Here is a 27,034-nt window from a genome sequence, read left to right as displayed (position 1 = left end):
TTGCATTTTCCAGGCCTTCATTGCCTGAAACTCTAGCCAAAGGCCTTAATTGTCGTTCAGTCATAACCTAATATTCCCACTAGGGCTGTTCATAAACCCGTTATACCCAACTCAACCAACCGAACCAACTCGAACCATCGAGCCATGGTCAATTTCGAATGCTACACAGTCGGACCATGGTTAAAAAATGAAAAAAAAATTCAGTTCACCGGTCAGTGCTCAGATTTCCAAAAAAATTATTGACTACACCCGAACCATCTGATCATACACATGGCTTTCTAGTATTGGAAGTGTTCTAAGCCCAATCTCGTCTCTTCCATATACACTTGGTATTATATGATTGGGTGTTAAAAAATTACACCTTACTTTTTACCACACCTTCTCTTTTCAACTCCTTTTTGTTCTCTCTAGTCACAATCAATATTCTGACTTCTCTGTTCCCTCTTTTTTCTCACCTTCCTTGCTGCAGAGATTTTTCTTTACTCTCTAGCTCTCTCTCTCTCCCCCTCATAATCACGAAGTCTTTTTATCTTCCCAATCTCTTTTCTCTCTCTATCTGTCACAATTAATATTATGACTTTTCTGTTTCATTTTTTTTAACCTCACTACAGAGTTTTATCTCTACTGTGTATTCTCTTTCTCAATCAAGTAGTAGAGTTTTGTTGCTGTCCGAATCTCTCTCTTGGATTGATGAGGCCATTAGCTTCGTCTCTTTCATCTCTCACACCGGAGATGGCTCTGATGCTCAACCTTGATGAAGTCCCTCTCTCACATCCTTCTCTGTGTAATTTTGTTTCTCAGATCTATCTCTCTCTCTCTCTCCCTTTCAAATATGCTCCCATGTGAAACCCCCTCCCTCATATTGTCCCCCCAAACTCTTCTTTCCTTCATCTCTCTCAAATCTATTCATGGTCTGAAGATCTGTTACAGTTTCGACCGAAACTTGACCACCAAAACCCTTACCCGAAGTGGTCAATTTTGAACAGTTGCTTGGTCAAAATCGGATGACAGATTCTCCAAGCCAATGTGATCGGTTCAAGTGACGGGTGTACAGCAAACCAGGTCCGATCCGACCCGTGAACAGCCTTAATTCCCACATGAACCCAAAAATCTTTTCTCCCTTTGATTTCAACTATGTATGACGTTTCAGAATCCAATAAATTTGCAGTCTCTTCAATGGCTGCAAACAACACTACTTCAACTAGTTCTGTTGGAGAATTGCAGAATATTCAACCTAGTTTATGTCTCAATAGCCAAAACTATTTGAAGTGGTCTCAGTTTGTTCGAACCCTTCTGAAAGAGAAAGGCAAACTGAGTCATCTTCTTGGGACGGGACCAAAACCAGAAGATCCGAAGTTCACTACATGGGATGAAGAAGACTCGATGGTGATGTCCTGGTTATGGAATTCGATGATGCCAGAAGTTAGCGATACTTGCATGTTTTTGACAACATCAAGGGAGATTTGGGAGGCCTGTAGGCAGACCTATTCTAAAGTCCGAGATGCTGAATAAATCTATGAGATTAAGACAAAAATCTCATCTACCAAACAAGATAACCGCTCGGTCACTGAATATGCCCAGATTTTACAAAATTTATGGCAGGAGTTGAACCATTATCAGTGTATTGAGATGAAGTGTATCAATGATGCAGCCCTTCTTAAACATTTTATGAAAAAAGAGAGGATTTACACCTTTCTTGCCAGATTAAATGTTGAGTTCGATCCTGTCCGAGTGCAAGTATTGGGAAAGGAAGAAATTCCTTCACTCAATGAACAATTGCCATAATTCGTGGAGAAGGACGAAGAGGAGTTATGATGGAGCCTCAACCAGCAGATGGCTCAGCCTTAGTTACAAAAGCTTCAAATCCAGTAGCTGTGAAATCAGACCGGCAGCAGTCAAATGCCTATTCCAGCGGAGTAGGAGGGAATAATGGGCTGCCAGAAGGATCAAGAGCAGGTAATAAAGACTCTTTATGGTGTACCTACTGTAAGAAGCCGAGACATAGCAGGGAGAGGTGCTGGAAACCCCATGGTAAGCCCTCAAATACTAAAAATAATCCTTGGACTGCAAAAAGTAATCAAGGAGGAGGGCCAGGACAAGCACATTTGACCTCGACACAATCAGGAGGAGAAGGAGAATTCTCTCAGGAGCAATCCGAGTTCAATAGAGAAGAGATTGAGAAGTTGAGATACTTTTTGGGAACATTAAAGATGTTAACAGATGACAAAACTTGTGTCTATTGATTAATCAAAAGAAGTACAAATATATAAGCAATAGGATGAAACCCTAATAACCTAAAGTACTAAACTATCCTTAATGAATAATATAAACTACATAATTCACACCCCCCCTCAAACTGAGGATGCGAGCGCAAAAAGTATCGAAAGTTTGCCAAGAAGAAAATGAAAACGAGCAACAGTATGAGTCTTCGTAAAAAAATCGGCCAACTGAAGAGATGAGGGAACAAAAGGGAGAGTAATAGTGCCAGCCTGAAGATGCTGTCTGACAAAGTGACAATCTATTTCAACATGCTTGGTCCGCTCATGAAAGACGGAATTATGGACAATCTGGACAGCACTCTGATTATCACAATACAACGGAGTCGAATCAGAAAGAGAGACACCCATATCAGAAAGAAGCCAGCGAAGCCAAACGATCTCGGAAGTAGCATGAGCCATGGCACGATACTCAGCCTCAGCAGTGGAACGAGCAGCGACAGACTGTTTCTTACTTTTCCAGGATATGAGGGAATCGCCCAGGAAAACACAAAGACCAGAAGTGGATTTGCGATCAGAGATGTCACCTGCCCAATCAGCGTCAGCATAGGCACGAAGAGTCAAGTCCGAAGAGGCAGATAACAGTAAACATTGCAACAAAGTGCCACGAAGGTAGCGCAAAGTACGAAGTAAGGCAGCCCAGTGTGTGGAACGAGGAGCAAAAACAAACTGACTGAGAATGTGCACAGCATAGGAGATATCCGGACGAGTAACAGTGAGATAAACAAGGCACCCAACCAACTCGCGATATAAAGTGGGATCCTCAAGAGGAATGCCATCAGAAGCAGAGAACTTAGCATGCAACTCAAGAGGAGTGTCAACAATTTTCTCATCAGTGAGATTGGCACGAGAAAGAATATCACGAGCATATTTAGTCTGAGAGAGAAGATATCCGGTAGAAGAAGTAGCAACCTCAATACCAAGAAAATACCGAAGAAACCCCAAATCTTTCATCTCGAACTCCTGAAACAACTGATGCTTAACCTCCTCAATAGTACTATAATCAAAGCCAGTGATGATCATATCATCCACATATAAGAGAAGGAGAACAAGCCCAACAGAAGTGCGCCGAACAAAGAGAGCACAATTATGATGACTAGGGCGAAAACCAAGCTGAAGGGCAACAGAGTGAAATCGCTCATACCAAGCACGAGGAGACTGCTTGAGACCATATAAAGCACGGCGAAGACGACAAACAACACCAGGAGGGTGAGAGAGACCCGGTGGAGGGCGCATATACACTTCTTCAGCAAGATGCCCATTCAGAAAAGCATTTTTGACATCTAGTTGAAACAGGGGCCAATGATGGGCAGCGGCAATAGAGATAAGAGTACGAACAGTAGTCATCTTGGCAACGGGGGCAAAAGTCTCATCGTAATCAATCCCAAACTCCTGAGAAAAGCCTTGGGCAACTAGACGAGCTTTGTACCGCTCCAAAGACCCATCAGAAAGGGTTTTGACCTTATAGACCCATTTACAGCCTACAACATTCTTATCAGCAGGTAATGGAACCAAATCCCAAGTCTGAGTGTTAGCCAAAGCAGTTAACTCATCATTCATGGCGGCAATCCAATTGGGATCATGACAAGCTTCCTTGTAAGACCTGGGATCAAAACATGTATGAAGACAAGAAAGAAAAGACTGATAGGAAAGGGAAAAACATGTATTACCAAAACCATACCAGTTCAGAGGATGACGATCTCGCTTTGGGAAGTGATGTGCAGGAGGAGCGGGATCCAAAGAAACAGCTAGAGAGGTATTAGAAGTGCTAGTAAGAGGCAAAGTAGAGACCTCAAGGCCATAAACAAACTCATCAGGAGAAACATTAGGAGGAAATGGGTCAACATGAACCAATTCATCCTTAGTAATAGGAACAGGGGTGGAAGGTATAGTGTAGTAGGGTAGTTTTTCTAAAAAAGTGACATGCCTAGACACATATAGCTTTTTGGTGACAGGATCATAGCACCGATAACCTTTCTGATTAATGCCATACCCTAAAAAGACACATAGGACACAACGAGAACTAAGCTTAGAGCGCGCCCGTTTAGGCAGGAGCACAAAGCATGCAGAACTAAAAATACGAAGAGAATAATTGGGAGTAACCCCAAAAAGATGCTCCTACGGAGATGAGCCTGAGAGAAGAGTAGGCATCCGATTGAGAAGATATGCAGCAGTGAGCACAGCTTCTCCCCAGAAAACAGAAGGGACAAAAGATGAGCGCAACAAAGAGCGAGTTGTATCAAGGAGATGACGATGTTTGCGCTCAGCCCTACCATTTTGTGCAGGAGTGTCAGAACACGAAGACTGATAAATAGTTCCATGAATAGCTAAATACTCCTCAAATTCAGACAAGTAATACTCACCCCCCAAATCAGAACGAAGAATTTTAATGGTGGTAACTGAGTGCGAATCATGGAGTGAAAATTAGAATATATTTTGTAAAAATCAGATTTTCGAGTCATTAAATAAACCCAAGTAAACCGACTGTAATCATCCACAAAAGCTACATAATATTGCGAACCACCCTTGGTAACTATAGGGAAAGGACCCCAAACATCAGTATGGACCAATTGAAAAGGAGAAGATGAGATAGAACTACTTTTATTAAAAGGAAGAGCAGACATTTTAGCCAGTTTACAACCACGACACTCAGAAATATCACTAATGGGAAAATTGCCTAAATGTCCAGACCTAACTAACATCCTCAACTGATCACTCGACAGATGACCTAACCTAGAATGCCAAATATAAAACAAAGAGGACTTATTGTTTAAACAAAAAGAAGACAATGCAGTAAAAGACACTTCTAGAGGAACATGTAAGCTGTCCAAGATATATAGTTCTCCAACTCTACGCCCGATCCCAATCTGCCTCTTGGATACCCGGTCCTGTACAACACAATGAGAAGAAAAGAAAACAACATCAAAACCGAAATCAGATAATTGACTAATAGAAATAAGACTGAGGGAGAGGTTAGGCACATAAAATATAGGAGAAAGAGACAAATGGGAACAAGAAATAGAACCAACAGAGTGTACAGGCATAGAAGAACCATTAGCAGTAGCAATAGTGATAGAAGAAGAAGGAGAGACACAATTACTGAGGAGAGATGTAAACGGGGTCATGTGATGTGAACAACCAGAATCAAAGATCCACGAAGTATAGATATTACCTGAAGAGGATGAACCAGACAAACCGAACTGAGTGGTAGTCATAGCGGAGGCTTGGGACGAAAGATTTGGATTGGCCACCATGAAAGACTTGAACTGCTCAAACATAGACTGCATATTGGAAGATGGATCATTCTCAGAAACTGGTGCAGAAAAGGCGGCAGATGAGCGAGATCCTGAAAATGTCGGCTTAGCGAATGGTGAACCAGATGAACGACCCTTGGGCTGTAAAAGTTTAGGACATGCATGTTTCCAATGGCCTTTCTGATGACAGAAGCTGCACTCATCCATGGAAACCCGAGGCTTGGGCTTACCAGTAACTTGAAATAAATGAGAAGATGGGGTGGGCAAGAGCGGAGGAGTGGCAAAAACTGACTGGGAAGCAGGAGTACCATGAGCCACTTTAAACCGAGTTTCTTCCGCAATAAGCTCACGGACAGCACCATCCATAGAAGGCAAGGGAGACCGATGAAGAATAGCTCCCCGAAGTGGCTCAAATTGATCACGAAGGGCCATGAGAAATTGAACAAGATGTTGTTTCTCCCGATACTTGATATAACTGTTAAGTAACTGTAAATCGGACAGTTCCATCAAAGCAAGCTGATCCCAATAAGTAGTCATCTCATTGTAGAACTCCTGAATGGACTTATCTTTCTGACTAGCACTGCGAATAGACATCTCAAGTTCATACTGTTTTGCAGAGTTAGACTCAAGGTACATAGTCTTCAAATAGTCCCAAACTTGTTTAGAAGTAGAATACTTGGAAAAATTCATACCAATGGTAGTTTGAACTGAATTATGAAACCAAGTAAGAATTTGTGCATTTTCCTTATCCCATTTAGCAACATCGGCCACAGTTTCTTGAGATTCCACAGGTCTAATAGTTATACCAATAACATAATTCCACATGCCTTTACCGATTATAAAATTTTTCATCACATGAGACCAATAAGAATAATTGGTACCATCTAATTTAGTAGTAATAGCTTGCAATTTATCATCAGCCATATTGTATACCCAAACTACAGTGCATTCAAAACAGAGTAAAAGGCAGCAGAGAAGAGAGAGAGAGATGCTCGACCTGTGAAGAGTAGCGATGTTTGGTCCTCGTCCTCAACTGAACCAAACAAAGATCGAGACCAGCGATGAAGGCAATGGACCAGCGATGAAGACAAAGATAGAGACCAGCGATGAAGGACCACAGACCAGAGCGATGAAGGACTACAGATCAGTGAGATACCCAACCTAGGTCTTCGAATGGACCAGAGACCAGTGACGAAGGACCACAGACCAGCGATGACGGCTTCCTAGGGTTTCGATTGAACCAGAACCAACTGCTTCGGTGATGACCTACGAATGCGACAAATCATCGAAGCCTTGCAACGAAGCCTTGCGAAGAGGAAGAAACAGCTGTGACAACAACCCTGTGAAGAACGACTGCGACAGGTATGCTAATGTTTGAAACTTAGCTCTGATACCATGTTAACAGATGACAAAACTTGTGTCTATTGATTAATCAAAAGAAGTACAAATATATAAGCAATAGGATGAAACCCTAATAACCTAAAGTACTAAACTATCCTTAATGAATAATATAAACTACATAATTCACAAAAGAAACCTACGGGTTGTGCAGGTACTTGTTCCTTGGCTCTTTCAGGTAATTCTCAACCATATGCACTTAATGTGTCAACCTTAAAAGGAACTTAGGTAGTGTATTCTGGGGCCACGGATCATATGACCCAATCTTGTCATGGGTTTGTCTCTTACAATCCTTGTCCTAGTAATAAGAGCTAATGGAACACTGGTTACAATTGTTGGCCAAGGAGATGTAGTTATAAATCAGAACTTTGTTTCAAAAAATGTTCTGCATGTGCCAAAATTGTCTACCAATCTAGTTTCAATTCACAAGCTTACAAAGGATTTGAACTGTATGATGACATTTTCTTCTGCACTTTGTAAATTTCACGACCAGAGCAAGTGGATGATGATTGGACTTGCTAGGGAGAGGAATGGGCTCTACTTTCTTGAAGATTCTGATGGGCAAAATAGAACGAAGGATCCTATTCTACTGCCTCTGCTTTCTGAGTATTCTCTTTCCAATAAACATTCGTCTTGGTCATCCTCCTTTCAATATTCTTAAAGTAATATTTCCTGGTTTGTTTAAAGGAGTTGATCTAGGTATATTTCATTGTGATGTTTGTGAACTTACAAAACATAAGCGTGTTTCCTTTCAAAGAAGTAATACGAGAGCTTCCATACCTTTTACTCTAATTAACAGTGATATTTGGGGACCTTCAACAGTTCATAATATTTCTGAGGCTCATTAGTTTGTCTAATTTATTGACGATTGTACTTGTGTATCATGGGTTTTTCTCTTAAAACAAAAATCAGATGTCAGTTTAACCTTTCAAAAAAAAATTCACACAGTGAAAAACCAATTTGGGGTTGAGATAAAAAGAGTTCGGTTTGATAATGCTAGGGATTATTTTAACAATGGTCATACAGACCACTAAATTAGCAGCACTACTGCCAGCTCACAGGGAAAGAGAAGAGAAAAAAAAAAAAAAAAAACCAAGGTAAAACATCACATCAGGAGTGGGCCCTACTAATTAGAGCTCTCCTAGAGCTCCTAAATTAGTGGTCTTAAACATTTTTCTTATTTTAATCAAGTGTTGTCGCCGTTCTTTGAAGAAAAGGGAGTCATTCATGAGTCTTCGTGTGTCAACACACCACAACAAAATGGTGTGACAGAACGGAAAAATGGCCAGCTGTTACTCGAGCCTTTCTTTTCCCAAAAAAATGTTCCAAAAGATTATTGGGGAGAAGCTGTCTTAACAGCTACACATGTGATTAATCGATTACCCACTCGAATTCTTGATTATAACAGCCCCATGGAACTATTTTCGAAATTTTTCCCTGACTTCAAAACAACAAATCACTTAGTATTAGGTTCTTTGGGTGTATGTCCTTTGTTCATATTCATTCAAATAACCGTGGGAAACTTGATCCAAGGGCTCTTAAGTGTGTTTTTATTGGATATTCTTCTACACAGAAAGGTTACAAGTGTTATCATCCTCCAACAAAACGATTCTTTGTCTCTACAGATGTAACATTCGTTGAAATCGAGAATTACTTTCTGAATCCTTATCTTCAGGGAGAGACATCATTCATGGATAAGGACAAAGATTTGCTTTTACTTTATCTTTCATCCTTCTCCTCACAACATCAAAATCCACCGTAATCTATCTCTATTCCTTTACCGAATGAGTCAGACCCAAGTATTCTGAGCCCAGCGAAAAAAGATAAACAGATTCAAAGTGCTATTTGCCCATTGCAAGTATATTCAAGGAGGAAAGAAGCACTTGCTCAACCAATGCAGGTTCTTGATTCAGAACCAAACTTTGGTACTGATAATGTTGAGGTAACTCCTAATTCTAAAGATTATGCAAGTAATATGCCAGTTGTTGATGTTGATCTCCCTATTGCGATTAGAAAATGTGTTAGGAAGTGTACTCAACAGCCTGTATACCTTCGTCTCACTCTCTACCCTATGAAAAGCTGTCTAATGGACATAAAAGTTTCTTATCCACCTCAACGCTATTACTATCCCAAAAACTGTCTTTGAAGCATTGGGAAGTAAAGAGTGGAAAGAAGCAATGAAGGTTGAAATGGATGCACTTGAGAAGAACAAAACATGGGACTTGGTGGAATTGCCTCAAGGAAAGAAGCTAGTGGGATGTAAATGGGTCTTCACTGTGAAATACAAGGCAGACGGATCACTTGAACGATATAAGGCAAGGTTAGTAGCCAAGGGGTATACTCAAACCTATGGTATAGATTATCTTGAAACATTTACTCCTATTGCAAAAATGAGTACTATAAGAATCATATTATCTTTAGCAACTAATCGTGGTTGGAGTTTGTAGCAATTTGACGTAAAGAATGCTTTTTACATGATGATCTTGATGAAGAAATCTATATGTAGGTTCCTCCAGGATGGGTCAGAAAAACATAAGGTGTGTAAGTTAAAAAAGGCACTTTATGGCTTAAAATAGTCTCCCATGGCTTGGTTTGGCAGATTTGCTAGAGTAATGAAAGCTTGGGTTACAAACAAAGTCAGGGTGATCACACATTATTTGTCAAACATTCTGTTTCAGGGGGAGTTATAGCTCTATTAGTCTATGTGGATGATATAATAGTAACAGGAGATGATTTGCAAGGAATGGAGGCGTTGAAAAAGTGTTTATTGCAAGAGTTTGAGGTCAAAGAACTCGGTAGGTTAAAATACTTCCTCAGCATTGAAGTGGCTCACTCTCGACATGGGATCTTTATGTCCCAATAGAAGTATGTACTAGATTTATTAAATGAGACTTGGAAACTAGGGTGTAAACCAGTGGAGACACCCATTGAATAGAATCACAAGCTCTGTGAAGCTCTAGAAAATGCGGTGGCGGATAGAAAATCCTATCAGAGATTAGTTGGAAAACAAATCTATCTTTCTCATACCAGACCAGACATAGCCTTTGTTGTAGGAGTAGTGAGTCGATTTATGCACAACCCAAAAGAAGTACATCTTCAAGCAGCACATCGAATTCTATAGTACTTAAAAGGTACTCCAGGAAAGGGAGTATTATTTAGAAGAGGCAATGCATTAACATTGGAAGCATACACAGATGCAAATTATGTTGGATCAATTGATGACAGAAAATCGACTTCAGGCTATTATACACTCCTTGGAGGCAACCTTGTAACGTGGAGAAGCAAGAAACAAAATGTAGTTGCAAGGTCAAGCACAAGCGCTGAGTTCAGAGCTATGGCGTTGGGAGTTTGTGAGCTTCTATGGCTGAAAATAATTTTGGAAGACTTGAAGATTGCATGGAAAGGACCAATGAAGCTATACAGTGATAACAAGTCAGCAATTAATATTGCACATAACCCTGTGCAACATGAACGCACCAAGCGTGTGGAAGTTAGGCATTTTATAAGGGAGAAGTTGGAAAGCAGACTGATCTGTACCCTATTTGTGTCAACTAAGGGTCAACTTGCAAATATGTTAACTAAAGGATTGAATGGTTCGGCATTTCAGTCCATCGATAGCAAGCTAGGAATGGAGAATATCCACTCACTAGCTTGAGGGGGAGTGTTAGAATCGGTAATTATGGTATGAATAGGCCGTGAAGATTTGACAGCACAGTAGATGGGGAAAATGTGTATTACAATCATGTATATGTCTGTGTATATGTCCTGTAATTGGAATGTTGATATCCCTGATTTATAGGGATTAGGTCTTAGGAGAGTTTCCTTTTATACCTTAGTTTTTTCCTATATATTTCTGAACATTCTTTGGTTGAATATTAACAAGAGATTTCTCATATTTTGTCATTTAATAATTAATCATTTTTTAAGAGTATAAGATATTTATGTCAAATTCTCAAACTTTAAAAATCATGTATTAGGAAATGTCCAAGAAGTTTTGGTCTCATGTTTATTTTTTAGCGATAGACATGGTCAAGAAGTGATGGACACATGTTCGAAATTATGATTTTTAGTTTTAATTGTGGACACAGAAAAATTAAATTAAATTATAAGTAACGGACATGCGTCCAAGGAGTGTCGATGTCCAACACGTCTCTAACATGGTCACATCACCTTCTAAGACATATCCATCATCTTAGGTCCACAAATCTCACGTTTCAAAATCCAATTAACAGTAACTGATTTACTAGTATAACAAGAACACTATCCTATAGCTCAAATCTACCTAGGCAATGGCCCAAAAACTTACAAGGCCAACTGGCCAAGGTTAAACAATCTCTAAACATATATATACATATATATATATATTATTAAGCATGAAATAATATCCCGGTATCTCGGGTGAGTAAATAATGGATCTACCGCTGATACCACATGACAGTATCACCATCCAATGAGCATTCTTGATTTGCGATAGGGACCACAACATTGTTGAGTTTGTGGGAGACAAAAGTTTTCCACTTAATGTATTTGCGGCTTTTTATTAGCCGGTGACATCATGTGAGATGATATCACTGTTACACTCCAAAAATTTTCGTCTCAGGTCTAGAGGTAACAAAGGAGCTATTGTGGAGCAGATTCTAAGGTTTGAATCACACCAACTACTAAAAAAAACAAAATAATATGTCAACATGTTATGCCACAAGATGGCAAACAAATAATGAGACATTTAGAAATGAATCCTTGAAAGAAAATAAGGGAGAAGCTTCATGTGAAACATGATAAAGTCAAGAAACGGCCAATGACAAAACAAACAATTGGGGTACAACTGAGGGACTAGGATAGCACTGAGGAACCAAAACATTCACGGAGGGACTCTAGCACTACAAAAAAAAAAAAAATTCAATAACATAATAAGGAATAGCAAAGTGGTACATGTATAACCAACCAAGAAAGGGTTACGACTTCAACGATGATGATGAAGAACAATCCAAACAGAGGCAGACCTAGTAATTTACCTTAGGGAAGTCGATGTAGATTTAACAAGTGAGATGTTTGCCCAATAGTTCAATTTCTGTACAAGGTTGTTTCATTTTATTTTCCTTTATTCCCATGGGGTTCATTATATATGTTATACTTATTTGGCAAGTTCGTCAAAAATCATTCTTTTTAAATGTTATTATCATTGAAGATATTAATTGGGTTAAGTTGTATTATCTGAAGAACGATGCATCCTAATAACAAAAAAAAAAAAGTGTTGAACTTTGTTGCACGTGACTAATTTCATATAGCCTACGAAAAAGCCATTCATGTCAAAGGCATTTAAATTTTGAAAAAAATAAAATATTAATAATAGAAAGATACGAAAAGATATTACTTCAATAACTTTACTATTATTACTTATCAAAAAAAATACTATTATTTACTTTTTTCTATTGCACTTTCATATAATATGTGACCTATGAAGCACGGGTATGGGTACGAGTACTAGTACTAGTACGATATGGGTATGTCGATACGGTAAAATTAAAAAAAAATAGGGTACAAGTACAGCTTGGTATGCTTGTAAAAAAAATATTTATTTTTAATTTAGAGTAATACAAAAATTAATTAAATGGTTTAATTTATTAAGGTTCAACTTACAATTAACATTTAATGTCAAAAGTAAAGGTATAAATCAAAATTAAATGTCAATATATTAAATAACTTACAAACCATAGTTTAATTTTAAAATCATGCTAAGTATAAAACAAAAAATAAAAAAGAAGTCTAATCAAAGGAGTTTTATCTCTGTAGTAGAAGAAAATATTATTTCAACTAAGGTACGGTAAGGATTGGATATATACTAGGTACATCTAGGTACACCAAAAATTAAGAAGAAAAAACTTGAATATGTGTTTCATGTACCTGGTAAGTATGCAGAAGTACCATACGATATACCATACACCAATAAGTACCTGGTACGGGTACGGTATGTTTTTCGAAGTACCCATGCTTCATAGTATGTGATATATGTAAAAGTTGAGTGCGGGCGTTACATAATTTCTTCAAGAAATGCATAAGGATTACTGAATCGAAGGAAAGCCATTACACCATCTAGAAGAAAAGTTTAATCTCATTAAGATGTCAAAAATCAGTTAACTTTGAGATGATTGTCAAAAGTGCAGCAATTTAAATGCATGAAATCCACTTTCAATAATGATGTAACCAAAAAAGACATTGACAATTGTAGGTATTTGAATACCTTTGACTGGTCATACAACCACTAACAAGTGGACCCCCCCCGGTCCTCAGGGCATAAAGCTTGCCTCGATAGGTGGTCACCCAAATACTTCACATTGACTCATGAGCCTCCCCTCGTCCTACGTACCATAGATTACCCACTCCATGTGCACATCTCTTGCTCTTCCACAAGAAGATACTTCACTCCACGAGCAACCCTTGCTTATCATGGTCTTTCATACTCACTCCCGCTCAACTGCAACATAGCCTGGCTCTTGGCTCACCTATGTCTCTTCTATGCACTCACTCCCCATGTTAGGATCACTCTGCTCACTACTATCACAGCCATCACTTGGCATCCTACACTGGGAGCAAGGCCTAGGCATCCACTGCTCAAGATCATTGAATGATTGTGAATTGGAGGCTAGGATCACGGGTTTGTCAAAGTTGTCTGGCTGTCTCCATGAAGATAGCTCCTTCTTGACCAAACTTAGAGAGAGTGGACATTGACCTTACACTCACGCCCAAGGTTTTAAAAAGCGGCCGCAACCGTTACGTAACGCCGTTACACAACAGTTGTGGTGGTTACCGCCACTCGTTACGACCGCTTTTGCGGTGTGATTGAGATTCACAGGTGTGTCAGCTGTAGCGACTGCCATAGCTGCTGTAATGGTGCCGTAACGGCCTGTTACGCACTATTACGTAACGGTTCCGAACTGCTTCTTTTGAAAAAAAACAAAAAACAAAAAAAAAAAAGCTGAAAATGGGAGAAGAGGGATAGACAGAGAAGAAGGAAGATGAAAAACATGTTATTGATTTGTTGAAACTGTAAGATTTATGTTATTCTATTCAGTTGCTATCACTCAACCATTTTGTTTGAGTATGTCTATCTATTTATTGTTTGAAAATAATAATAATAATAATAATAATAATAATAATAATAATAATAAGTTTTGTCATTATCTATTTGGCTTGATTAAAATAAATATATATATATATATATATAGGTTCTTATTTATTCTCTTACTTTTATCATTGTTTATCTTATATATAATAATTAGTGATTGATTTTTTTGTAAAATATCTAGAAAACATAACACCTATAATTATATATTAATACATATTTTATACATGTCAATTTTTTTTTTTTTGATTAGTTTATTTTATTTTTATTTACAGGTTATCCAAAAAGAGAATGAATATTCAAGTGATTCAAACCAAAAAAAAAAAAAAAAAAAAAAAAATCTTTATAATTTATTTTTTAATTTTTATATGATTATATTAACATGTATAATTTATTTTTAAAACTATTCAAGTTAAAATTTGCATATGCTTCCACAAATATAATAATTAAAAAAATAATTTTATACATCAAAGTCCAATAAATTTTTTTTTGCCACAAGCGTAATATGGATTTATGACATATAAAATCATTAATTATTAAAATAAAATGTAAAAAACTCAGTTTATAGTGATTTAAAAATATGAAATATATTGGATCATACTTAAAAATTTACAAAAATTGATCAATATTTAGGCCTCGTTTGGGAACAGGCTAATTTAGTAACTTTTTGGCTATTTGGCTAAAAAGGTAGGTAAAAAAAACTTGTATGTTTGGGATGACTTTTTGGCTAATTACGAAAAGATGTGCAAAAAGTAGAGAGAAAAGAGAATCTTTGACTTTTTTGTATGAGTTGTTGGCTTTTTGGCTAATTTAGTAACTTTTTGGCTAATTGGCTAAAATAGCCTCTTGCCAAACGAGGCCTTATTTTAAAACCCAATAAATATTATTATGGGGAAAAAAAAATATGCGTATCGGTAAGTTTTGTAAGTTTTTTCAAATTGTACCAAAAATAAAAAATTCACAGTTCTGGTTCGACAACAATTACGTTACGACCTTTACACCCTGCAACCGCAACCGCAACCACAACCGTGCCACCGCCACCGTTACGGCGACCGCAACCGTTTTTCAAAACCTTGCTCACGCCTATGGCATGCCATGGCACACCTCCCAAGATATCATACACACCTATCCCCGCAACTCCTATGATGCAGCCTTCCCAAGGTCTGACGCATAGGATGCAGCAGCAGGGCTAATATCACCAGCCTATCTAGTTAAAAAGAACTCAACACCTGTCCACAGATAGCTTGGGGTCTAATACCCCTGGAATCTATAAAAGGGACATCATGCATGCAACCATACAGCAGAAGAACACTTACATAGCTTGGGCATGGCAACCCCATAACTAAGTGTTTAGGGTCTTTCACTGCCACCCTCTCTATCTCTAAGGCTGCCTTGGTCTTCTCCTCCACCGCATCCGGCTATCCTTGGCCATCTTAGTGTCTACCATGATGATTCCCGAAGGTCCACGACTAACCACCTCTAATACCCAATACCCACAACCATCTCTTTGTGTGTTGAGATCTTGCCTTGAATTGGCTTGATTTTGTCATAAAATCTATATGGAACTTGGAACCTGTTACTGATATTGAAGTGAGAGTTTTTCAAATAAGAAGCACAATGTTAGCCAGTAGTGCAGTTATTTGGTTGAATCAGCTTTGGTGTAATACCTTAAAAAAAATTTATATGATCATCCTATGAATGGCATGGTCAATCTGTCAGTTAGCCTCATGACAGCATGCTAGTTGTACATATATTATTAAGACCATTGCTATTGAATCAACTCATTGTTACCTCTTCGACTTCCTCATGGACTTGTTGGTCACCCACATCACTGAGATTCCAATCGCTGACCATGATTGTCGCATTTTCAGCCTCTTCATCACTACCTGATACTGTTAGTTGCCCCCCAACCTGGTAGGAAACAGTCAAAACCCCACATGAGAGAGGAGGAAGGGTGACTGAAATAACAAGAAAACAATTGCCAGAAACATTAAAAATGATAAATTGGATGGGGAGCTTGTGAAATTGAAGTGAATCCAGCTCTGATGCATTCACTGTTCGGTCAGTAGCTCTAAAACTGGCTGAACTGTTCTTGGTAAATGGCTCACTATAATTGGCAGCATACAAAGTGAAAGCTAGAAAGAATAATATTTCTTATTCTCATATATTAGACAATGTACACAGCACCTCCATTTATAAGAGATACAAGGCATAAAATTAGGGACTGATTAGCTACTGATTCTGAGGACTAATTAGCTACTAATTCTGATTCTAAATATAAACTTTCCTATTCGATAATATTGCGTAAATCTAAATATTTACAGCTGTGATATCCCAAAGAATTCAGCCATATCCTGGCAGAATTATTTTCTTCCCATTTCCAACACTACTCAAGCCTGCTTGAATGTCTTCCATGGCCAGCTTGCTGATTAGGTGGTCGAACTGCCTCTTGTGTAGTCCCTTTGTAAGAACATCTGCAATCTGCTCTGCAGTGGGTATATAAGACATGCAGATCAATCCCTTCTCAATATTTTCTTTGATAAAGTGCTTGTCGACTTCCACATGCTTAGTTCTATCGTGAAGAACAGGATTATGAGCAATTGAAATTGCTGCCTTGTTGTCACAATACACTTCCATTAGTGATGTTCTTGGAATTTTCAAATCTTCCAGTAATCTCTTGATCCACAAAGCTTCGCAAATTCCATGAGCCACTGATCTAAATTCAGCTTCAGCACTACTTCTAGCCACTACATTCTGTTTTTTACTCCGCCAAGTAACCAAATTTCCTCCAACGAAGTTACAGTAGCCTGAGGTAGATTTCCGGTCAGTGAAGCTTCCAGCCCAATCCGCATCTGTATATACTTCCACTTGAAGATGTCCTGGTTTTTTAAATATCAAACCTTTACCAAGAGTTCCTTTTAGATACCTTAGGATCCTGTATGCTACTTCAAAGTGCTCCTGTCCAAGTGAATGGATGAATTGGCTTACTCTGCTTACTGCGAATGCTATGTCAGGACGTGTATGAGATGAGTAGATCAGTCTTCCAACAAGTCTTTGAAACTGGTCTACATTCACCACGTCTTCAATTCTAACATGTTGTAGCTTCAAGTTGGGCTCGGTTGGTGTTTCAGCAGCTTCACATCCGAGCAAGCCTGTTTCTTTGAGCAAGTCAAGTGTGTACTTGCTCTGAGTGACAAAAATGCCCTCCTTAGATCTAGCGAACTCCATTCCAAGAAAGTATTTTAGTGCTTCCAAGCCCTTTATCTCGAAATCTTTAGCAAGTCCCTTCTTTAATTTTTCCAATTTGACATTATCATTACCTATTAGAATTATGTCATCTACATAAACAATCAAGATAGCTACTTTACCTTCTTTTGAGTGTTTATAGAACATAATATGGTCTGCTTGGCTTTGACTGTATCCAAGGTTTTTTACAACCTTCCCAAAGCGTTCAAACCACACCCTTAGGGATTGTTTGAGGCCATATAGAGACTTGCTTAATTTGCAGACTTTATCTACACCAAACTTCCTCTCAAAACCTGGAGGTAGGGTCATATAGACTTTTCTTCTAGATTTCCATTTAAGAAGGCATTTTTTACATCTAATTGATGTAGGGGCCAGCTGTAATTAACGGCTAGTGACAGTAAAACCCAAATTGAGTTCATCTTGGCTTTCATCTTGGCAACTAGAGCAAAGGTTTATTGGTAGTCAATCCCGAGGGTTTGTGTAAACCCTTTTGCCACGAGTCTCACCTTATATCTTTCCATGCAACCATTAGCTTTGCACTTCACTGTAAATACCCATTTGCACCCTTCTGTCTTTTTGTCCTTAGGCAGATTCACCAACTTCCAAGTACCGTTCTTTTCTAAAGCATTCATCTCTTCCATAACTGCTGATTTCCAATAGGATCATCCAAGGCTTCCTTAATAGTTCTAGGAACAAACAAGTTAGATATTTTTGAAGTAAATGCTCGATGACTATTGGAAAGTTTATCATAAGATAAATATTTCGCAATGGAATGTCGGATACATTTTCGAACTCCTTTCCTCATGGCTATAGGAAGATCACAATCTGTGGGTATAACATTAGGTAAAACCGCAGAAGGAAATGGCGATGAAGTAGAGACAGATGAAGGAGGAACCAAATTAGGATTACCTGAACTACTCGAGGGACCTTTTTCAAAAGATTTTGATTGGCTTTGTGGCAGAGTGGTTGGCTAGTCTTTACTTTTTTCTTTGAGTATTTTTCTAAGCATAAACAAAAAACTCAGGTTCGGGAACAGTTTGTTCCAATTGTAGTATTTCTCCCATTGCTTGTGAGCCTTCTATGTTTGGAGAAGTTGGACTGGTATTTTCTTCGCTCTCCATATCTCGAACACCATGTTTCTGTGCTTGATTTTCAAAAACAAGGGATGGAGATGAGAGAATAGGATTTGGTAAGGGATCCGAAGTTGTCTGCCAAAAATTTTCTTCCTTTCTCTCTTTCTCCCCATAAAGAGAATTTTTGGGAAAATATGATTGAGTTTCAAGAAAGGAGACATCCATACCCGAAATTTTTTTTGTTTGAGGATTATAGCACTTGTAGCCTCTTTTGTATGGATCATACCCGATGAAAACACATTTTTCTGCTATAGGATCAAGTTTGGATCGAAATTGGCTGGGCATGTGAACGAAAACAGTACAGCCAAAATTTTTTAAAGGCAAATCTAAATTAATTCTGCAATCAGGAAAGGTTTTTTTGAAATATTCTAAGGGTGTGACATATTGCAAAACCCGAGTAGGCATTCTGTTAATTAAATAAGAGGCTATCAAAATGGCATCTCCCTATAGATATTTGGAAACATACATAGAGAACATTATGGCTCGGGCTACTTCTAGGAAATGCTTATTTTTTCTTTCGGCAATACTATTTTGTTGAAGAGTATCACAACATGTAGATTGACGAAAAATACTTTTTTCCCTTAAAAAATTCCCTAGATATTCATTGAAGTACTTTTTTCCATTATCAGATCGAAAAATACTAATTTTTAATTGTCAACTATTTTGTAAAAATCTTGAAACACGTTTTTTACTTCAGATTTGTCTTTCATCAAATAAACCCAACAAAGTCGAGTGTGATCGTCTATAAAAGTTACAAACCACTTTACACTAGTCATGGTGGTAACCATGGAGGGACCCCCACACATCACTGTGAATTAAGTAGAATGGTTTAGAGGTACGGTAGGGTTTTGTAAGATAAATAGTTTGATGGATTTTAGATAAAGAACAACTTTCACATTGAAAAGACGAACAATTCAAATTTTTAAACAAATTAGGAAACAAATGTTTAAGATATGGAAAACTGGGATGTCCTAGTCTAAAATGCCAAAGTATTATTTGCTCACGAGCCAAAATTGAACTAATACTACAACCATAGCCTTGAATTGTTTTATTGCTAGATAAGTCATCATCAAAGTAGTAAAGACCATTGACCATTCTAGCACTGCCAATCACCCTCCCCGAGTTCCGGTCCTGAAATTCACAATGAGAGTTAAAGAAAACAACACGATAGCGTACTGACAGACAACAAATTGCAGGCCAGTTTAGGAACATGAAGGACAAAGTGAGGAGTAATATTTTCTGAAATTTTTATTTAAACTTTTTTTACAATGGGTGAGAAACTGCCATCAGCAATCCTAACTCTTTTACTTTCAAAACAAGATAAATAAGTATTGAATAAAGAAGAGAAAGAAGTCATGTGATCAGATGCCCCCAAATCAATGATCCAAGGGACAGAATTTTGACTACAAGATAAAGCATAAGGATTGCTACCTGTTTGTGCAACAAAACCACTAGGAGTGCTGGATAAAGAATTGGATTTTAGCATTTTAAGAAGATAATCCATCTGCTCCTTACTGAACAGACTTGCTTCAACCTTGTTGGCATAGAAGGATATGTTAGAATAATATGTGATTATTTGGGTTATTATTTTGTAATTATTTTATGCCTTAGGGTTTCCTTATAATTATTAATCTTCATTAATATAAATAGGAGATGATATCCTAATCATTCCCTAATCTTGGTATTTTCTAATCTATCATGGTATCAGAGCCAAACCCCAAACCCTAAACCCATCTTCCCCGAACAGTTCTGTTACTCACCGGAGCTAGCCAGAGACAACCCACTTCATTCAACTGGGTGTTGATGGTCCCCTAGGGTGCGAAACATACCTGGGTCTCTCGCAGCTTCCTCACCAACTGTCCTCTCTGTGATCGACTTCGACTTCTCCTCCATCACAGCATCGCCGATAGCCCTCCTGGCCTAGTCGACTGCCACCGACGGCCCTCCTGGCCTAGTTGACTGCCACCGACAGCCCGTTGGCTTCTTGCGACACCTCTGGTGGCCTTTTTCCCTCGTCTCTCTCTCTCTCTGGTTTCGTTTGTTTTGTTTGTTTTGTATCTATCAATGTTTGACTTGGTCCAGTGTTGAACAGTGCTTCTCTGACCAAAAATATATATATATGAATTGTTAATTCTTTAGAGGTCATTGTGTTTGTTTTTCCCTTCCACCACCACCTTCCGGGTTTGTAATAGGCACTAATTTTGTTGAGGGTTCGATAATATAATATCTATGGCAGATTCCACTAGTGTGTCGACACCTAAGAGTAAGAGTTCCATTATACCTACTACTATGACTGATAACCCCAACCCTAGTATTAAAATCACCACCTCTCAATTCAATGGTCAGAACTATCTAGTGTGGTCGCAGAGTTTGACTAAGTTTTTGAAGAGCAGAGGGAAGATGGGATATGTTGATGGCAGGATACAGGCGCCCAACACCACTGACCCAAGTTATGACCAATGGGAGATTACCAACTCCTCGATTATGGGTTGGCTTATTCATTCAATGGGAGCAGACATTGGTGAGGGCTACTTGTCTATGGAGACTACCCAGGATGTTTGAGATGTCGTGACTGCTACCTATTCCCGCAAAGGGAATTTCTCCCATGCATTTGAGTTACGCCGCTCTATTGAGAGCTCTGTTCAGGGGGAGCAGACGGTTCTTCAGTACTTTACCTTCCTCACCAACGGCTGGAAACGTCTTGATCACCTGCAGGATTATAAGCCTGTTTGCACTGTTGATTCCGTTGGGTACAGGAAGTTCATTGCACAGGAAAGGGTCTTCAAGTTTCTAACCGGTCTCAATGTGGAGCATGATCCGGTTCGGAGTCGGATTCTGAGTATGGACACTCTTCCTTCACTTCAGGATGCATTTGCCTATGTACAAAATGAGAAGAGTCGCCGATCTGCTATAATGTCCCCTGTCTCTACTGACCATTCAGCATTACTATCTACCTCTCGAGATGGCCTCAACCTGACTTCTATCCCTCCGTCTGCCGCCAAGGAGTCTGTATTTTGTGATTACTGTAAGAAGTCGCGGCATACTCGTGAGACGTGTTGGAAGCTTCATGGGACTCTATCCGGGGGTCGAGGTGATCGGTCTGGTTCTAGAGGAGGTCAGTCAGGCCAGTCTAGAGGACGTGGCTCCTATCCCCGGGCTCATCAGTCTAGTGCCGTTGATACACTTGATTCTAATTCTGCTTCCATTGGCAAGGCTTCTGATTATCTCTCTGGCATGACTACTCATGAGCTTGAGGATGTTCTGCGTCAATTGCTGGACCGCCGATCTTCTACGGCTCTCAGTACATCTTCCTCGTCATTTGCCCGCTCAGGTAACTTAGCCTCTTCTTCTTGTGTTTTCCTGTCTCATAAGTCTTTGCCTTGGATTATTAATTTTGGTGCCTTAGATCATATGTCTGGCTCCTCTAATCTTTTCTCTGCCTATAAGCCCTCTTCAGGTCAGGACAAAGTTAGGATTGCAGATAGTACTGTTTTTTCTATTTCTGGAAAAAGTTTAGTCCATGTCACTCCTGCTTTACCTCTCTCTTCTGTTCTCCATGTTCCCAATTTTTCTGTTAACCTGTTATCCTTGAGTCGTATTACAAAGGATTTGAATTGTAGTGTGACATTTTTTCCTGATCATTGTCTTTTTCAGGACCTTGTCACGAGGAGGACGATTGGCAGTGGTAGTACAGAAAATGCTCTCTACTTCCTGGATCAACCAGACAAGCTTGCTCAATTTTTCCACCATGCGTCCTACTACTACCGATGATACCATGCGTCCTGCTACCACCGATGATATATGGCTGTGGCATCGGCGTCTTAGGCATCCTTTCTTTTATTTACTTAAACATTTATTTCCATCTATTTTTTCCAACAATAATGTGTCTGAATTTCTTTGTGAGTCTTGCCAGCTTTACAAACAACACAGAACTTCTTTTACTCCCAGTTTTAATAAAAGTTTAATTCCTTTCTCATTAATACATTCTGATGTTTGGGATCCATCTCGTGTTGTGTCTATAAAAGGTCATCGTTGGTTTGTTACATTTATTGATGATTTTTCTCATACTACTTGGGTGTATCTCATGAAAGACAAAAGTGAGGTTTTCTCTGTATTCTGCAATTTTCATAAGATGATTTGTACTCAGTTTGGGGTCACTATCAAAATATTCCATTCTAATAATGGGGGTGAATACATAGATTATGGGTCAAGGCAATATTTTTCTACTCATGGCATTATCCATCAAACCTCTTGCACCAATACCCCTCAACAAAATGGGTTGGCGGAACGCAAGAATCACCACCTTCTTGACAGTGCATGTATTTTTCTATGAGTGTGCATCGGTCCAACTGGGGCGACGTTGTTCTCACCGATGCCCATCTTATTAATCGTCTTCCTACTCAGGTCTTGCAAAAACAAGCTCCTCTTCAAGTCCTCCTAGGTTCCCCGTCCTTGTTTTCTATTCGTCCTAAAATATTTAGCTGTGTGAACTGAGAGGAGGAACTCAGTTTATTCAATTGCTATCAAAACCAAAGTCGAGTACACATATAATCGCATAGACTAAACCCTAATAACCTAGAAAACTAAATTACCCTTAATATAAATACAATACAATTCACACCCCCCCTCAAACTGAGGATGCGAGCGCAAAAAGTATTGAAAGTTTGCCAAGGAGAAAACAAAAACGAGCAACAGTGTGAGTCTTCGTAAAAAAATCGGCCAACTGAAGAGAGAAGAGAACAAAAAGAAGAGTAAGAGTGCCAGCCTGAAGATGCTGTCTGACAAAGTGACAATCTATTTCAACATGCTTAGTCCGCTCATGGAAGACTGAATTATAGGCAATCTGGACAGCGCTCTGATTATCACAATACAATGGAGTCGGATCAGAAAGAAAGGCACCCATATCAGAAAGAAGCCATCGAAGCCAAACGATCTCGGAAGTAGCATGAGCCATGGCACAATATTTAGCCTTAGTAGTGGAACGAGCAACAACAGACTGCTTCTTACTCTTCCAAAGATATGAGAGAATCTCTGAGAAAAACACAAAGACCAAAAGGGGATTTGCAATCAGAGACGTCACCGGCCCAATCAGCAACAGCATAGGCACAGAGAGTCAAATCCGAAGAGGCAAATAACAGCAGACAATGCAACAAAGTGCCACGAAGGTGGCGCAAAGTACGAAGCAAGGCAGCCTAGTGTGTGAAACGAGGAGCAAAAACAAACTGATTGAGAATGTGCACAGCATATGAGATATCGAGACGAGTAACGGTGAGATAAACAAGACACCCAACCAACTCGCGATACAAAGTGGGATTCTCAAGAGAAACGCCATCAGAAGCAGAAAACTTAGCATGCAACTCAATAGGAGTGGTGACAATTTTGTCATCAGAGAGATTGACACGAAAGGATATCATGGACATATTTAGGGTTGGTTTGGGATATCCTAAAAAAGTGCACTTTTTGACTTATTGGTGGGTTTGGGTTGGGTTGGGTTTGATGTTATGTGTTAGAGAGGTGATGTGATTTAAATAAGATGATGTGACTTAAATAAGATAGTGACTTTTTGACTTTTTGGCTTATTTAGTATATGCCAAACTAGCCCTTAGTCTAAGAGAGAAGACACCCAGTAAGAGAAGTAGCAACCTCAATACAAAGAAAATATCGAAGAGACCCCAAATCCTTCATCTCGAACTCCTGAAACAACTGATGCTTAACTTCCTCAATAGTACTAGAATCAAAGCCAATGATGATCATATCATCCACATACAAGAGAAAAAGAACAAGGCCAACAAAGATGCGCCGAACAAATAAAGCACAATCATGATGACTAGGGAAAAAACCAAGCCGAAGTGCAACAGAGTGAAATCGCTCATACCAAGCACGAGGAGACTGCTTGAGACCATATAGAGCACGGCGAAGACGACAAACAACACCAGGAGGGTGAGAAAGATCCGGTGGAGGACGCATATACACTTCTTCAGCAAGATGCCCATTCAGAAAGGCGTTTTTGACATCAAGTTGAAACAAAGGCCATTAGTTGGCAGCGGCAACAGAAATAAGAGTGCGAAAAGTAGTCATCTTGGCAACGGGGGCAAATGTCTCATCGTAATCAATCCCATACTCCTGAGAAAAGCCCTGGGCAACCAAACGAGCTTTGTACCGTTCCAAAGAACCATCAGAAAGAGTTTTGACCTTATGCACCCATTTACAGCCTACAACATTCTTGCCAGCAGGAAATAGAACCAAATCCCAAGTCTGAGTGTTAGCCAAAGCAGTTAACTCGTCATTCATGGCAGCAATCCAATTGGGATCATGGCAAGCTTCCTTGTAGGACCTAGGCTCAAAATAAGTATGAAGGGAAGAAAGAAAAGACTGATAGGAAAGGGAAAAACATGTATTACCAAAACCATACCAGTTCAGAGGATGACGATCTCGCTTTAGAAAGCGATGTGCAGGAGGAGCGGGATCCAAAGAAACAGTTGGAGGGACAGTAGAGCTAGAGACAGGCGAGCTCAGAAGTGCTTTGCGGCGCTGATAAACAAGAAGATGAGCATGGGAAGCGAGAGTTGGAGAGGGAGTTGGCGAGATATCAGAAGTGCTAGTAAGAGGCAAGGTAGAGACCTCAAGATCAGAAACAAACTCATCGGGAGAAACATCTTGAGGAAATGGGTCAACATGAACCAATTCATCCTTGGTAAGAGGAACAGGGGTGGAAGGTATAGTGTAGTAGGGTAGTTTTTCTTAAAAGATGACATGCCTGGACACATATAGCTTTTTGGTGGCAGGAGCATAGCATCGATAACCTTTCTGATTAATGCCATACCCTAAAAAGACACATAGGACACAACGAGAACTAAGCTTAGAGCGCGCCCGTTTAGGAAGGAGCACAAAGCATGCAGAACCAAAAATACGCAAAAGAAAATAATTGGGAGTAACACTAAAAAGACGCTTATACGGGGATGAGCCGGAAAGAAGAGGAGTAGTCATCCGATTGAGAAGATATGCAGCAGCGAGCACAGCTTCTCTCCAAAAGACAAAAGGGACAAAAGATGAGAGCAACAAAGAGCGAGCTATATCAAGGAGATGGCGATGGCGATGGCGATGTTTGCGCTCAGCTCGACCATTTTGGGCAGGAGTGTCAGAACATGAAGATTGATGAATAGTGCCATGAGTAGCTAAAAACTCCTCAAACTCGGACAAGTAATACTCACCCCCCAAATCAGAACCGGAGAACTTTAATGGTGGTAGAAAACTGAGTGCGAATCATGGAATGAAAATTAGAATATATTTTGTAAAAATCAGATTTTCGAGTCATTAAATACACCCAGGTAAACTGACTGTAATCATCCACAAAAGACACATAATATTGCGAACCACCCTTGATAATTATAGGGGAAAGACCCCAAACATCAGTATGAACCAATTGAAAAGGAGAAGAAGAAATAGAACTACTTTTATTAAAAGGAAGAGCATATATTTTAGCCATTTTACAACCACGACACTCAGAAATATCATCAATGGGAAAATTGCCTAAATGTCCAGATCGAACTAACATCCTCAAATGGTCACAGATAACCTAACCTAGAATGCCAAATATAAAATAAAGAAGACTTATTGTTTAAACAAAAAGAAGACAATGCAGTAGAAGACACTTGTAGAGGAACATGCAAGCTATCCAAGATATATAGTTCTCCAACTCTACGCCCGATCCCAATCTGTCTCTTGGACACCTGATCCTGCACAACACAATGAGAAAAAGAGAAAACAACATCAAAACCGAAATCAGATAATTGACTAATAGAAATAAGACTGAGTGAGAGGTGAGGCACATGAAATACAGGAGAAAGAGACAAATGGGAAGAGGAAATAGAACCAATAGAGTGAACAGGCATAGAAGAACCATTAGTTGTATCAATAGTGATAGAAGAAGAAGAAGGGACACAATTACTAAGGAAAGATGCAACAGGGGTTATATGATGTAAACAACCAAAATCAAAAATCCACAAAGTGTGTATATTACCTGAAGGGGATGAACCGGACAAACCTAACTGAGTGGTAGTCATAGCGGAGGCTTGGGACGAAAAATTTGGATTGGCCACCATGAAAGACTTGAACTGCACAAGCATGGACTGCATATTGGAAGACGGATCATTCTCAGAAACTGGTGCCGAGAAGGCGGCAGATGAGCGAGATCCTGAAGATGTCGGCTTAGAGGATGGTGGACCGAACGACCCTTGGGCTGCAAAAGTTTAGGACAAGCATGTTTCCAATGACCTTTCTGATGACAGAAACTGCACTCATCCATGGAAACCCGAGGCTTGGGCTTACCAGTAACTTGAAATAAATGAGATGGTGGGGTAGGCAAGAGTGGAGGAGTGGCAAAAACTGACTGGGAGGCAAGGGCACCATGAGCCACCTTGAATCGAGTTTCTTCTGCAATAAGCTCACGGATAGCACCATCAACAGAAGGCAAAGGGACCGATGAAGAATAGCTCCCCGAAGTGCCTCAAATTGACCACAAAGGGCTATAAGAAACTGAACAAGATGTTGCTTCTCCCGATACTTGGTATAACTATCAAGTAACTGCAAATCTGATGGTTCCAT

General features: G+C 39.3%; 1 pseudogene across 1 annotated transcript in view; it reads right to left on the bottom strand.

Moving 5' to 3' along the window:
* The window catches only part of LOC114269224 (P-loop NTPase domain-containing protein LPA1 homolog 2-like), a 51,483-nt pseudogene that overhangs the window by 10,921 nt on the left and 13,528 nt on the right, over positions 1-27,034 (bottom strand). The window contains exons 6-7 of the transcript XR_014342182.1: positions 26,083-26,166; positions 15,843-15,962 (exon numbers count right to left, since the gene is read on the bottom strand). The product of XR_014342182.1 is annotated as a P-loop NTPase domain-containing protein LPA1 homolog 2-like (transcript). The remainder of the gene's footprint in view (positions 1-15,842; positions 15,963-26,082; positions 26,167-27,034) is intronic.

The sequence above is a fragment of the Camellia sinensis genome, chromosome 10 (assembly GCF_055761805.1).
Source record: "Camellia sinensis isolate YWXY chromosome 10, ASM5576180v1, whole genome shotgun sequence".
In the NCBI taxonomy this organism is placed as follows: domain Eukaryota; kingdom Viridiplantae; phylum Streptophyta; class Magnoliopsida; order Ericales; family Theaceae; genus Camellia; species Camellia sinensis.
Note: the sequence above shows the minus strand (reverse complement) of the source record. Positions and strands in the feature narration are given on the sequence as shown.